The sequence below is a fragment of the Larimichthys crocea genome, chromosome IX, assembly GCF_000972845.2.
Source record: "Larimichthys crocea isolate SSNF chromosome IX, L_crocea_2.0, whole genome shotgun sequence".
Taxonomy (NCBI): Eukaryota; Metazoa; Chordata; class Actinopteri; family Sciaenidae; genus Larimichthys; species Larimichthys crocea.
This window is the reverse complement of record NC_040019.1, coordinates 3797921-3811001: the sequence shown is the minus strand read 5'-3', so window position 1 is coordinate 3811001 and position 13081 is coordinate 3797921. Positions and strand designations below refer to the sequence as shown.

The 13081-nt window shown below is 42.9% G+C and overlaps 1 protein-coding gene across 8 annotated transcripts in view; it reads right to left on the bottom strand.

Annotated features, from left to right (window-relative positions):
• The window catches only part of LOC104928182 (disabled homolog 2-interacting protein), a 126508-nt gene that overhangs the window by 92252 nt on the left and 21175 nt on the right, over positions 1–13081 (bottom strand). For 2 of the 8 annotated variants that reach the window (XM_019269104.2, XM_019269105.2), the window contains exon 1: positions 12773–13040. The exons of the other annotated variants lie outside the window; for them this stretch is intronic. The gene's annotated coding sequence lies outside the window, so the exon portion shown is untranslated. Of the gene's footprint in view, positions 1–12772; positions 13041–13081 lie in introns of those variants that run through there. 8 annotated transcript variants of the gene reach the window in all.

Genomic DNA, 13081 nt, shown 5'->3' with positions numbered 1-13081 from the left:
TCATGTACAACTGCAACGGCACTCAGTCATGACCCTTCAGACTGACCTGGAGTTGTTGGGACTGCTTTAACAGATGTAGACACAATGAATGAGTGTTGGATCAGCATCCAACAGGAGCAGCATTTACTGAACGAGCGGCAATGTAAAAATCGAAAGGACGACAACTGCACAAGAATATTTCTTCCAGTTCAGCTCGCTCGTTGTGGTTGGCTTTGATTAGAAAGTCAGAAGACAGATGATCACATGGTTTTATAGCGGATATATATTATCGTGGTCCACTTTGACATATCATGCTGGCTAACAGCCCCATTCAGACATTTTAGCAGCGCTGTTAAATCAACTCCTAATCTGAACTAATCCACAAAACTTTGGCTGGAGAAAGGACAAACAGGCGGAGAGAGAGAGAGAGAGAGAGAGAGAGAGAGAGAGAGAGAGAAATCGCCGACCCTCTCTCTAATAATAGATAAAAAGCCGAACGCGCCGGGTTCTCGAGTAAATGTTTTCATCACAAAGATAGTGCGCGTTTGGAGTGGATTAAAGGGATGGCCCGAGAGAAGATCAAAAGCCCAATCTACAATCTCCGGATAGCTGAAGTGACATTTAACGAACACACAGATGCTGCGCACGGAAATGCATGACTCTCGGATAAAACAATGCCGTAAAATCGCACCAGAAAAACCAAGACAAGCGTGATTAGCATCTTATTGCTTGTCACTGCAAAATGTCCTCATGTTCTCCTCTAGTGTCAGACTTGATGAAGCATCACTTCATCGTTAAATCCCCAGATTTGTCCCTTGAACCACTGAGAATCTATACTGATTATTGGTTATCAGTGTCTGTATGTGCAGTGTGCTCCCATATCTAAGAGTCATTAAAGTTTGCCTGACCATACCTTACTAATACTCCTGCTGCTATAGTGACGGACTGCTGCCATCTATCCATGCTGTCTTTTCATCCTCATCTTATTCATGTCTCCCACTCCCTCTTGGCCCCAGAGTAAAGGCCAAATTGCAGAATGTCCCATCCCAAGCAGAACTCATTATACAAGGCTAGAGACAGACAGAGAACAGAGGAGTCTGTGTGACACTGCTGGCCACAGACAAACAGATATGCGAGCTGGAGGAGGAGGAGAGAGAGAGAGAGAGAGAGACTCTTTTTCGCTTTGATTAAAAGGAATAAAAGGCACAAATAAGGAGTGACGGAGGGGGGGGGTGAGATGAGAGAGATCTCGTTAATGAAGCGGCCACTTGAGACGAGCACAGGCAGACCTCTGGTGATGTTGTTTTTTCAAATGTAATATTGGAAAGTGCCACAAAGACAAACACAGTCACCCAGCCATCATCTGCAGTCACGGGGCGACATATATTCTAGATTTGGTACATGTTTGGACAAACTGTGAACAGCCACGTCGGTGTAATCACAAAACGCTTTATATGATCACAGGAAAAAAACATGGAATCTAGCTCGGTCGACCCTAAACTGCACAGCGTGAGATCGTCATATGATACCGTACAACAAGGGGATTTCCATTCTGTCATAAACATACAAAAGCAAGTCCACAATTCCCACGTCGGACTGTTGAATATGTCTAATAGCAGGTGAGAATTCAGAACGTTCAGGCTGTCTGCGGGTGACCTGGCAAATGCATGACCCAAATAAAGCTTTTTCATTATTATACTATCAGATGTAATGTGATATGAAAAGCAAAGGTGAGAACAGAGTCTCTAGCACGGAATAACTTTAATAAGTCTTCATTAGATCTTGACGCGTTATCACTCACTGAAAAAAGAACAATAATCAAATAAACATATTTCCAATGAAGCCAAAAACTGCATGAGCTCTACTTCACAATATTCTACCAACGTGTTGAACAAAGTTGAAGTTGAGTATCTAGCTCGGGGTTGTGTTGTTATTTCATTCCATACTGTGTGGATTTAAGCTTAGCTTAGTGGTCTCTCCCGTTGCTGTGTACCTCTCGTCTTGTCTCCCTCCTCCACCGGTGGGCTTTGGGATTTTATGGGCCACCGTAGAACCCCCGAAACACAATTGTGAGGCCAGATGGAGCTATGGAGCTCCTATGAGCAAACACCGTTCCTGTTTATCCAAGCACCAGCTCATATTTTATTGCACTCAACAATACAAACAACACCTATTGTAGAGAGAGAGAGTGTGTGTGTGTGTGCGCATGTGTATGTGTGTGAAAGTATTGTGGAAATGCGACGAAACAAAAAAAAATGGGTTTGTTATCACTCAAAGTCTTGTTTTTCTTTCTTGTCAGACGATTAAATTTTGCATTTTCAAGTATTATTATTATTTTGGGGGTAATTAATGAATCATTTTGGGTAAGAAATATGTGCTGGCTGCTACTCTACAGTCTAGGAAGAAACATTCAAACTGCTTCTATTCCAAAATCATCACATCCACAACCAAAGAATATTTTGTTTTTGCTTGATTGATGACCTGTTGATCGACTTATTATTTTTGTGCTTATTCTACCGAGTGTTCTTACTCACTCACACACACACTGAGTGAGATACAAACTCGCACAGTGGAGCCATGTGCAGCGCATATCAAAGAGACAATGTCGGGATTATGGTGTGAATAGCACACATTGTGTTGTTGACTTTTAAGCGAACGCTTACACAGGGAAATCTGTTCCAATCAATTCCCGGCAGATCAAACAAATGAGCTTCCGGCCCTCGCAAACACACTGGGACCGGTCATAGCGGTCTACAGTATCTGTACACACAAACTCGGTGTCAGCGCGCTCGTCTCGACCTACGACACAGAGATTGAGACTTCATTGATCGCGCTGGGGGGTATACATGAGCCTTTGCACATGTTCGTACAGTATGTGCACGGACGCACACATACGCTGTAAGCTCTCCACAGGTTTTCACTGTCCATCTCCTTTCAGTAATCCTGTTCTTATTTAATCCACATGGCAACTTCCCCTTTAAATCCCATGTCAAACAATAAGCCATGTGAGAGGGATGGAAGAATGATGAGTGTTCGGAGGATTTTCAGAAACTTTCCAACGTGTCAAATCTCTGGAACAGTCTGCTGTTACAAGACTGAGGACACTTTTTTGGGGGGTTATAAAACAGAACAAAACTCACATCGATCATCCCGAAGAGCACTGTGAACTTCAGATTTCATCCAATATTCATTTTTGTTTTGTTTTTTTGACAACAAATCCTGCTCGGCAGTTGACTGCGAGCGAATTATTAGAGTTTATACAAGGTGTTGAAATGTTTTTGCACATACTTAATCCAGATTCGTTCTTGTAGGGCATCTGTAATAGTCTCTGCTCTGACAGGACAGGCCGTAAAGAAGCAGGGGAAAAAAATTAGAGGACAGAGAGAGCCAGGAAGCCGGTTTTATAGGTAGCGAAACATGTCATTACAGAAGTGGGACTGTAGTGCTTCAATTATCCTCCTCTTAGTTCATTCCTAAGCTTTTTACTGCTGCTCTTTATAACATCCCCCTCTCTTTGCGCACGTAAGGAAGAATCGTCATTTCTCGTTCTTTCCTTTAATTGCTCACTTTCTTTTCTTCGCTCCCTCCACGTTCACGCTCGCAAACTCTACCGTGACAAAGCAAACGTGGGACAACACAAAAAAACTGGTCGACGTGGCATTAAATGGAGTGGATTTGTTAATAAGCTACATATCCCACAGCTCATAAGGTCTGATCTTGTTTCCCCATCACATATAGAAATACTGCATGTTCTTTATGTTGGAATTCATGGAATTCAGTCGCAGCCTACGTAAGGGTCGCTACTTCCCATTCAGCCACAGAGACTCCATTGTCAAATGAACAATGGGCATAATTTGTTCAATGGCCATGTGAAGTGTAAGTGGCCCACCGAGTGAGGATAAGGAGGGGTGGCTGGGGATTTAGCAGCGATACCGAGGCTGCCAATTAATGCTACTGTAAAAACTTCTCTATCCATCAAGCCGCTGACCTTTGATATGTGCAAATGTGTCTCTCACCTGCATGTACAGAGTCGGGCATACAAGCGCCCGGCTCCAGTCTCTCTAATTGCAGTGGATGAAGTGAGTCGATGTACTGTAACGATTACTATGCATGAACGCACAAATGAGCAAACACAGAGGACGGATCTTGTCGTGGAGGTCCTCCTGAAACAAAGGCGAACATAGACTCGCGTTGTGCCATATTATGGAGATGACTCGACAAATTTGGGATTCGTGAGGAGGGGGGAGAAGTTGTCCGTTGAGGTTGGAGGACACAGACTAGTGTCTAGTCTATAGGAACTATTTCTTCAGTAGAAAGTAGTTGTTAAAACAGATGATCAACTCACTCCTATTTGCAAGATTTGTTAAAGTTCCTTCCTTCGATTGTCCGGTTAATCTTAAACACATCCTGACACTTCTTGCTGTTGCTTCACAATAAAAGACTTCCAAGAACATTTACTTGCTTGCTGATTTTCGTACATATTTTACGAGACTTCTGTTGTTTTTGGTCCCGTTTCCTGTAAGCTAAAATATAAATCAGTGTTAGCACCAGATTTATATGCCAATAAAAACACCCAAATTGTTTTAGCAGTCCGATTATATTCCCTGAACTGCAGGAAGAATTTACTGTGAAGTAGAGGCAGGAAGTGTTGACTTAGTTATCCCTCTTGGCTACGAAGGCTTAATTCATTCTTAGCATCATAGAAGTTGGTCTCGCTCTATTTTTAAATGCTTGTTTTGCATCGCTATGAAAGTTCAGGCAGCAGCATTGCGCCTCTATATCTGTCAGATGTAAGTAGTGGTACGAGCAAGCCTCTGAGATGAATAACCGAACTGGAAAGAGCTGCTTATTTCACTTTGGGGAACAGCAGGTCGAGTTGTGGCAACACATTTTTAGTCGCCCTGTTATGTGGAGGCAAGAGTTGGCAACGAGCCTTCTGATTTCAACGGCACACCTCAGTGAGCTCAGCCAATGAGAATCCGCTAACAAGTCGGCACAAAGAGACACATGGACTAAGACTCACAGAGACGTACTCAAACATGAAGCGAGGATAAACACCAAAACAGACACTTTAAAGTGAGTTCTATTTGCTGCTGAAGGTGTCCTGTCATCCCTCCCCCCCCTCGATCAGCAACACGTTATCCAGCGTGGGAATCCACATTCGAGCTATAAACAGCAATCTCGCTTGTCTCTCTCCGGGCACACATGCACAGACACATTGTGGGTGTGTTTGTGTGTCCTTTCCGCAGATGAAATGGTAGCTGCTAGAGGGAGGAGGAAGAAGACAAGATTTCAGAGTTCAGTGTTTTTAACCTCATCCTCTTCCTACCTTTTTTGTCTCAAAGTTGGTACACACCCCAATGACAAAAGGGTACAAACTCGTGTGTGTGTGTGTGTGTCTGTATGTGTGTGCATGCTGCATGTGTGTGGTTATTCAGAGAGATCGAGGGCAGGACACAGGAGGAGTACAACTATCTGGGACAGTGCAGTCTCCACCAGTTGGTTTCTACAAAGACACTGACTGAAGCTCAGAAACAGGTTCATTATATTTTCCACTATATTCTGCATACAAACTTAAAAGCACAAAATCAGTGCATGATCAGTGATTTGTCATTTTAAAAAAAATGGGTTTGTGTATGTGGGGGAAGGGTGAAAGGGGGAGGTGGGGAGCTCTGCACAGGAAATGAGGTACGTTGAAGGGAAGGGGGGAACGTTTGGGAGTGGAGTTCATTTCCCCCTCTTTCCTGTTTTCTGTTTTGTCTCGGCACGTTAGGCCACCTTCTTACATCATCAACGTGATTCCTCTCACTCCCACAGTGTGTGTGTGTGTGTGTGTGTGTGTGTGTGTGTGTGTGTGTGTGTGTGTGTGTGTGTGATAAACTCGAGATAAACCGAGACAGACAACTCATAAACAGAGAACTCCTTTGCCTCCATGTGTCATGAATTCATCCCAAACAATCCCGTTGCTTATCGTTACGCACTCTCTCGTGTGTAAATAAAAAGAAAAACCATCCCTGCTGCTGTCACGGACTACAAGTAAAATAATTCACCACCATATCCAGGAAATAAACTTAATGAAAATGAATCCGTCATGTGTTCGGTGTGCCTATTAATCAGTCTCTCAGGAAGCAGCATGTGGCTTTTTGTTGATTTGAATGCAGACCGTGGAACATCTACTGATCCCCTTGCTGGTTACCATAGAAACAATGAAAGCTTTGTGATGCGTTGTCTATGAGATAAGGATTACATATCGTTAAAAGAATGACAAAAACAGGCTTGAATGTCATCGAACAAATGCCTGCAGTTTGTGTCATCAGAAAAGATATCAGGGAGTTTTCCCCAACTTTATGTTGTATATGAAGTACATGTTGCAAAAGTGCCAACACTTTTTTTTTTGTTTCTCTTTATTAATTTATCGCTTCGTCGCGCTGTGGAAACGCTGCAGATCCTTTCAGACGCACCCTCACTGAATGAATATTTAGAACTTTGATAGTTGTTTCTGTGGCGTCTCTGAAAGCTCTAAAGAGACTTTAATCTCGAGTTCAAGGAGCTTTTCATCTGTGATGCCTCATAAATTAGAAAACAGACAGAGGTGCACCGAGGCGGCAACAGAACTATCGCATTGTGGTTCAACAACTTTGTCATTTTTGTGCAAATATATATCGTCCGTGTTCTCAGAGGGTCAAGGCTGCATATTCGCAGGGCGTGTGGGAGAAGAGTGCACGCAAACGGTGCACGATTTTTTTTTTCTGCACTGCGGTTTCATTTTGTTTTGACAGCCAGGGCCTCGGTTCAGTGATGGGCTTCTGTCTCCGCAGATTTTATTGGTTACCAGTCTGTCTGAAAACTCTGTGATGAAAGCCTGTTTATCTGTACATCAATGTCAAGGCAGATTTGAAAGGAAGGAGGAGAAAAATATAAAAAGAGCAAAGAGTCATCATGTGCATCGCTGTGGGACATTTTCTTACAGAATATTGCTTCAGTTTTCACTGAAGAGTAACTGAGTTTTATTACATCTTAGATTTGTTTTGGTTGTTTTGGCCAGTATTGCTTTAATTATTACCAGTAAATTCATCAATTTAACCACTGAGATCCGGGGAAGCAGCGACATCTCTGAAAGGAATTCAGACAAAGCAAGAACCACGAGCGGGCGACAGGTTGACAACCCACAAACAAAGGAGAAATTATCACAAACTATAAACACCCAGACAGTTTACAGAACTACTTCCTGTTTCAACTTTGACCGACTTCACGTACTTGTCAGTTAGGCCATCTTCCCAGATCTCAAAACAACCCTAACTCATAGAAATGATGGCCCAAACTGCAAAAATAATAAAGTCTAGAGCTCTAATAAACTGGAATGATGCTGTAAATGGGTTGTGGAGTGTAGAAATATGCCTTATATATACACACTATATATATTTTTATGGATTTTCCTACAGCATGACATGACAAGTGTTTGTTTTCATGGTCTGGATGTGTAAACACTACAGTGTTGTTCTGCACCATGCTGTGAGTCATTCAGAAACAGGTCGCACACACACTTGCTGCTCCCGTGACACACTGCATGAACTATCTAAGGCGTGAAGGCAAACGTACACACACAAGAACACACCTAAACGTATGGAGTGAATCTTATCCCTTAAAAAATAAATTCGATGTATGCGACCGAGCTGCTAAACTAAACTAGACAGTGAACCAGCGCTGGACACCCACAGGCAAAGAGACCTGAAATACATGCACTGTTATCTCTCGGCTCATTGAAGGCTCAATGGGTGGTCCGACTCCGCTGTGAATCAACAAAACAAAGCTTTGTCAGACAGGACAGGCGCAGACACCTTCACTTGTACACAACGCAAACAAACACTAACATGGCATGGTATGCAAATGAATGCACACAATCTCACAGAACATCAACTCACTCACGTCCCAGAATTGTCTTTTTCAGTAATACAGCCACAGCAGAAGGTCACGCTGTTAAGCCCACATAATGTGAGAGTGGATATGAGTCATTGCCTTAGCCGTTCGTTTTATTAAAAAATTCACCACATTGCATAACGTCATTATTAAAGTTTGGTGACAACTTTTAAAAAAAAGAAACACTTTATAGTAAGGGTACAAATCATATACTTAAGAAAAATACATAACTAATGAATGAACGAGCAGAAGAGATCAATAGCTGCCGTGATTTCAAACCAAAGATATTTTTCAGCATTTTGTCATATGAGCACACCCACTGATTGCGGCTGTTCGGTATGGAATTTGGTATGGTGAGCGACTAGGACTCAGGAGACATTAATTCATGCGAGCATACCATATTATAACGTGTTACCAGACACAGACAGTCATGATGATGAGAAAAAGAAAATGTCAGATCTGCTAAATAGTCAGTGAATAATGGAACAACTCCTGGGACATTAATGAAAGCTGGTAATTACACTGAGATACGAGAGCGTTTTCTGATTCACAGTCTGAAAAAAAGAATTGAATGAAGTGTGTCAAACAACGATTCTCGTGCGACTGGATCATTAAATGTCAACGATAAAAAGTCTTAGTTGTAGACAGACATTGGACATTTTTTCTCAGATTTTTACTGACTTTCCTACTGAGCTTTCAATACTAAATGTATCGAGAACATAAAAAGCCTCTGCTGCAGCTACATCTGCCTGCAGCATGGCAGCATACGTGCTGACAGTGCAATGTGCCTCGTCAAATTCTAAGCCTACATGAATACAACCAGACACCCGGTGAGCCCATGCATCAGTTCTATCTGGCAGCTTCAGTGGAGGGTGTGCATGTCAAAAAAAAAAAGCTCAGTCAGTGTTAAAGCCTTTGTTGAGGGCCACATCTGCTGAGAGGGGCCACAGAAAATCAATTAACAAGTACATATGGACTCCAGCTGGATTAATAATGAGGGTCGATATATCAATGCACCAACATGATATTCTGTCGTTATCCTATTATGAGATGTGTGCAACAGCCTACGCCTTGAAGCCTCCAAATCACACACACACACACACAGCTTGCAGAGAGCTTGATATGTGCACTGTATTATTTTGTGTGTTTACAACAAATAGGTCAAGAGAGACACTTGTGAAAGTTTGGCGGAAACTGGTGCAACGATGGGCCGAGGTCCAAGATTAATAGGTTGTCTTGCTCTGGGGAGAGCAGATGTCACACTAATCAGCGCATTCTGAAACATGTTCATCGCAAACAGACAAAAAGATAATGAGATGTGCCATTAAACGTAACAAAGAATTGACACGTTCTTTGTTGTAATTCGTGTTTTGGGGAAGAGAAATGAATTTAAATCCACAAAAAGTGGAGCATTTCGATGTTATTTCGCAGCCATAACAGAGACGTAATGGATGATTTTCCAGAGTCGTCATTAGTGGTCAACAGGATGGAAAACAATGAAATGGCTAATTGATTTGGGTCTTAATGAGCAGCAAGTGCCAGCGCCGACACAAAGGCTACATTTGTGCCTAAACATGCAATCTAAAAGAAACTGAAATGTTTATCTCACGTACGTTCACACGCGACGTGTGTGATCTCGAACACACGGTGTGAACAGAGTGTACCCTGCGAAACACGTGTACGTAATTGTACGGTTTGCCAACAAACACCCTGACTCCCCCAATCCGAAATCCGCACACACAGTGAAACCACCACCACCCCTCTGTACGTCGCTGTCAAACATGGATCAGAATCCCGTCTGTTGTCTGTGATTTATGCCTCTAACTAATTACATAGCTGTTCTTCAGAGAGCTGAGGTGGGAGAGGAGAGGAGGGGAGGGGTGGGAGGAAAGCTGGCAAAGGAGTGGGGGAAATGAGGGCAGGTCCTGTGCTACTAAAAAGTGTTTGTAAGGAGGAGACATGGACAGTATGCTGATATTAAAATACAAAGACCTATATCACCCCGCACACAAATATATACATGCATCAACAGTATCTTACAGAATTAAATATCGCTTCTAGGGCGACTATACTAACCAGTAGAAGTGAAGTCCCAAGTGATAAAATGATTGAGATAAAATATGGTATGGACAAGTCTGTTGTCTTTAGTAACGGGGTAAACTTGTTACAGCCTGGAGTGCATGAGCGAGATCTTTTTATTTCACAATCATCAAGCATTTCCAAGCAAGTACGTTCAAGACGAGAGATCTTAATCTTAGCACTTCTCTAAATTGTATTTTTCTGTTCTTGTTTTTTTTTTTTTTTTAATAAGCTTCACAACAGCTCTTTAAAATGCATCACAGCCTGCATTCAACACTAGACTGGTGGAGTGAAGTGCCAGACAACTGGCTGACAACATACAGACAAGTCAGCGGTGGCCAAATGTGTGAAAATGAACCCTGTTGTAACGAGATAGAAATGCAAAGAAAAAGTCAAAAGTTTTCCAGATGCATGGCCTTTTATTTATCTAACAACACCGAACAAAGCGTATTTCACAGGAATACACACCAGAGATTTACAGGGTGGCAGGTCGGGGGGATAGAGATAGCAGAGATATGTGAGTAATACTGGGATGCTATTATCTCTTTAGCTGGTGTGGCTGTAGTTTATCACAGCAGTCAATCACCAAAGTAATCACTATCTGCAAAGAACTCCTTCCACTTTCACTGCCTAAGAACCCTTCGGCCTGGGCCGCCGGAGATAAAGATGTTGTAAAGGGCGAATGAGCAGACTCATTGACAGATTATAATGGGTTGAGTTTTCTTGACTATAATTAACAACCTAGTCTTTAATGCAATAGGGTTAGGGTTAACATTTGAGTTTTTGACCGAACAAAAACAAAGATGCTGCCTTCGACTGTTCTGACTGGCATCTTTATCTCCAGATTTATAAACTGAAAGATTAATCTATTAATCACTTTGATGACTTGCAATCAGGTGAATTGTCACTATGTTTGTAATGCTTCGAGCCACGCGCTACCAAATATTTCACTTATATTGGTGAATGTGGATCATGTGTGATGAAGAAAATGTTTTCTCTTGGACGTCCTCCAGCTGTTCTTCATCAACTCCCTCTGATTTACAGCGTTTCCAGTAACAGTAAAGTAAATTGCTGCCAACCTCACTTTCGGCTCACGTTAGATCCGTCCGTTAGCCGAGCTGCCCAGACTTTGAGCTCAGGGAACCGGTTAAGTGTTTGTACCAGAGGCGTTTTTGGACCACCGGGGGAGAGGAGGTTTTCAGGCCTGGGGCACGGGGGAATTCAGACACGGGAGCAGGTGTTGTGCCTGGACTAGAGCTCTATTAACATAATGGCAGAGGCAAAGAGGATGTTGATGAAGGAAGCTAAGGAGAGAAAAAGATAGTGACCGAGCAAGAAGCCGTCGGAGAAGAGTACATTGACTTTTCATCATCTTGCAGAGCTTGCAAGTTTTTGATCACAAGGAATATAAACATAACAAATACACACATAGAGCTGTCAGTGTGCCAATGTCTACGTAATGTTGCTTGGACAAACCCATGGCAATAAATCAACAAGTTATCCAGATGTATCTAGCTATAATCTGTAATTACAGCAGAGTGTATTAGTGCAGATCACTAGTGACCTCCAGCCTCTATGTGTTTTCTTATGATCCACACTGATCCCAGTCTGGTGCCCCGGGTAACTCATCTTCCCCTCCAGTGACTCTGCCACCTTAGGAATGCCGTTCCAGTCGGCCCATGATTCCCGCTCAGTGTTCCCAGTAATCCCTCTTCTCCGGCTGTTCTGAGCCTACTTCCTTCCCCACAGCTGCCGGCCGGCCCAGCTTGCTCTAATAATAGGACAACAATGCCCGCCCCACGCCCGGACACACTGCACTACTACTGAAAAAAAAAAATGAAAAAAAAAAAAAACCCTCAATATCAAAAAAGTCTGTGCGTGGAATCTAAAATATTTTCAAGGGTTTCCTCTCAATGTTTCATCTAATATCATAAAATGCTTAATTAACGTAAATGTTTAAAGTCAAGACAATTATTTACGTCCACCTCCAAAAGAGCAACTTTCTAAATTGTTGACACTTAGTACTTGTGTGTGTGGGTAATAGAAGGCAGCATGTAAACACATGTTGGGGGAGGAATGATGATGAGGCTGCACACACTCAAGTGAGCTATCTGTGGTGGAAGAGTCAGGGAAGACACTGTAATCATGCAGGAGCTGATAAATGAAGGCTACACACTCCTAAAGTACTTAAACACTACCTTGTGCTGAAATGGGACGACTCGTCCAGCCGACACACACACACACACACATGCACAGATATGTTATGAATAAATGTCACATTTGTGTGTTGCGTGGTCCTGTCAGCAAAGCAGCCTCGAGCTGCGCGCACACAAACACCAGAAAAAAGTGGAAACATTAATCAGAAAAGAGTCTGGAGAGCCCGGCTGAGTTTTCTTTTCTCATCTCCTGCTGTCCCACTTGCAGAAGCAGAGCTCTGAATCACATGTTACAGCTCTTTGTGTGTCTTGGAGTCTGACATTTTCTACAGCAAAGCTTATTGGTTTCTTCCATATATATATAAGATAGTTTGCTTCTCTCCTGCTCCTTCTTTTTACCTCTTTCTCTGACAGATCAGTGTGATAATGTTGCTTCCCTGGCACGTGAAAAAAAAAAAAAAAAAGCTTCCCTCCACACCTCCTTCTATTACAACCCCCCACCGCCATTCCACTAAGAGAGCAATCCCACAGAAAAGCTCACAACATTTGTAACTCAGAGCCGCCTCTTTTCCTCTCACAGAGCCGGCAAAAGGACCCCCTAGAAAGAAAAATAAAAAGGAATGCCGAATGTTGGTGCTCACCTCAGACAAGGTCCCACTGCCGCAGGGAAAGCAGAAGGAATATCATCCTCAATCCACTCAGAAAAGCAAAAGCAACAAGTAGTAACTCCAGAGATTTCTCCTCCCCTCTCTCGCACTCCTGCTCCCTTGCTCTGTTTCTCCTCCTGCACTCATTCAGGCTACAGTAGCTGCAGTGGAGCTGAGCGAGTATGCGTGTGAGTGTGTGAGGGTGTGAGTGTGTATGGTCCTGTGGACTCCTGCAGGGATATTGACTCTTAGCAAGGTTCAGGTCCTCCCCCCTTTCTCAGGGCTCACATAGAGAGAGAGAGA